This window comes from Nannospalax galili, unplaced genomic scaffold, assembly GCF_000622305.1.
Source record: "Nannospalax galili isolate Female #2095 unplaced genomic scaffold, S.galili_v1.0 scaffold1087, whole genome shotgun sequence".
NCBI classification, from domain to species: Eukaryota; Metazoa; Chordata; class Mammalia; order Rodentia; family Spalacidae; genus Nannospalax; species Nannospalax galili.
This window is the reverse complement of record NW_008356845.1, coordinates 2,448,971-2,451,594: the sequence shown is the minus strand read 5'-3', so window position 1 is coordinate 2,451,594 and position 2,624 is coordinate 2,448,971. Positions and strand designations below refer to the sequence as shown.

The following is a 2,624-nucleotide window of genomic DNA, read 5'->3' as shown; positions in this document are numbered from 1 at the left end:
ATGCAGAAGCACTGAGCAACTTGGCCGAGGTTGCATAACCCCGTTTAGTCATTCAAATAACTTTTATTCCACATTAGTTTGGCATCAGGGAGGGAATCAAATACTCAAGATATAAGGAAAATTAATCATCATTATCCCCTTAGAGAGAGGGGCGTGCAAATTGTTTCTTATATAAAGAGATATAAACAAAGGAATGGGAGTAAAAATAAAAGCTACTAGTTAAGCCTGGATTGAGCTTAGGAAGCTATCATCACAAAAGCTATATCTGACTTAATGCAGAAAAGTGAGTAGGGCTTGCCGGGTGTGGAGGCAGAGCGAAGATGCCTAGGGAAGGGAAGATTCTGCAGAGACACGCAATCTTCAAAGATCATGGTACATTCAGGAACTAGGATGAGATTTGGCAAGGTGGAGATGAATGTGAAAGTGGAGGTGATGGAGTGGAGGATGGCAGACAGGGTTATCCAAATTCTTACCGACCCCCAAGAAGTCAGAATTATACTGCAGACAGTGGAGAGCCAGCAGGGGCTTTTATTTAGGGATGTGAGACATATGAACAGAGCAGTCAGTTGATGCAGATAAGAAACAAGGGTAGAAATTAGGAATCTCATAGTCCAAGTAAAGAGGAAATGAGCAGGGACTAGTGGGGATGGGAAATGGGGATGGGAAAGGAGTCCGGAGGAAAGGACATTCTGATTTGGGATGTTCCCTGTGGGATGATTCAAATGAGTAGAAACCGAGAACTTAAGAACTTGATGGATCTCTACACAGAAGATGGTTCATCTCAAGATGTGATAGTCTAATAAGTACACTCTGGAGAGAGGTGTGGCTATAAATCAAAGGAATCTAGTGCTTCATGTTTGAATACCACTTCAATGAAGGAATCTTAAAAACTTTTACGTATTTTAAAACCTTTCCATGCGGTAATACAGTAACAGAGGGACATGTAAAATGCATAAATATAGTAAGGCAGGGCCTGGATGCAGTTCAGTATTTCAGTGTCTGTCTTGCAAGTACAAGACCTTGGGTTTATCATCCAGCACTGAAGGGGAACATGCAGGCAGGAAAGAAATTAAAGTAATAATGCAAAAGGATGAAATAAAAAGAAAGCACATTTATTTTTGATACCATGTGACAGATTTTAAACGGTCTGTATCATAAAACATGGGTCTACATGATTGCGCAAAAAAGAGAAATTTTCATTCTCTAATAAGTTACCATGAACAAAATATCCTCTAGAAAGACATTATTATACCACAGGATTCAAATAGAATTTCCATGCATGTGTCTTTAGTATATAGATGATCCCATTTTTGTCTGACCATCACGTTCTAAGGAAGTTTATGAGAATGCAAAAAGAGATCCAGGTCTAACCTTGGCTTTCCTGAGAGCAGTCACTCTCTCCTGCAGCTCCGTGTGCTGTCTCTCGGATTCGTTCAGGCTGTTTTCCATAGTGTCCATCCAACTGGAGAACTGCTGCACATCATCCTGGTAACTTGTCCACTTGGAGAGAGCTCCTTCAAGCTGACTGAAAGGGGTTTGAAAGAACAGTAACCTAATGTGAGCATCCTTATGGGTCTTAGGTCTGTCATGTTCGTTCAGTCCTCCCCAGCCAACTCAGGGTCCAGGAGCCTGAGACAAACAGCTGGCCAGGGCTTACCAAATCCAACTCCAGGTCTCTGGCAAAATTATCCCCAAGAAGTAAGGGACAGTTAAATTCAACCTCCAAAGTGGCACTGAACACAAACTCAAGAGGAAGGGACCAGGGAATACCAGGCACTCAGAGAGGCCTAAAGGTAACTCAGGGATAAATCCCCAGGTCAGGCCTTTCTTGGAGACAAACTCTGACCAGGTCTGAGCCTCCACTAAATTCCAGCAAGCTGATCAGGACATTAAGAAGAGGAAGGAAAGGAAAAAGGAAGGGCAAACTCAGGAAGAATAAGGGCAGTGACCATTTTGCATAAATTTAAGTATTAGAGAATCACAGTAGGAAAAGGGGATGATCGATCACCTGATCACCATACCATGAAGGGGTTGTTTTGTAGCAAACACTGTCAGTGTCACACATGTCCTCAGACCTCCGACTGCAGGGACTGCTCCTGGACTCACTGCTGGCTCCTGGGTCCCTGGACATTTACTAATTCTGGATGAACTAATTCTGGTTTGAGAGCATTGCAAGCAATTGAGTGTCAAGGGGTTGTCACCTCCAAGGTGCATCCCCGACTGCCCTCCTGTGTCCTGGCTGTTTCTTTACCAATGTCCCCACTCTCTGCCCTCAGGTAGGAAACTCAGACACAGGATGCCTAGAACCCAGTGTCACCAGCCAGGGAAATTTCATTTGTCCCTGTTGTGACCTGTTTGATGATGTTCCTTTCTTCCTCGTTCATTGATGTCTCCCAAGTGAATTACTTGGTTTAAATCAGAGTATCTTTATATTATGAAACACTTGTAATCCTTTGATTTTAAGCAGGAAATAATATAAAAATGTGCATTTTTAGTTATATGAAAGTATAGACACAATATTTCAGGTCAACTGAATGCAAGGTTCTACCTGCTAGATTCTTTTGTGCTCTTCTAAGGAGAGAAGGTGGCGGGGGAAGGGGGCAGTAAGAAAGCCATAGGGAAAG

The 2,624-nt window shown here is 42.8% G+C and overlaps 1 protein-coding gene across 2 annotated transcripts in view; it reads right to left on the bottom strand.

Moving 5' to 3' along the window:
- Positions 1-902: 902 nt before the first annotated feature.
- LOC115067899 (nesprin-1-like) overlaps positions 903-2,624 on the bottom strand; it is a 20,308-nt gene continuing 18,586 nt past the window's right edge. For both annotated transcript variants that reach the window (XM_029556985.1, XM_029556986.1), the window contains 2 exons: positions 1,372-1,525; positions 903-1,039 (listed from right to left, as the gene is read on the bottom strand). The gene's annotated coding sequence lies outside the window, so the exon portion shown is untranslated. The remainder of the gene's footprint in view (positions 1,040-1,371; positions 1,526-2,624) is intronic.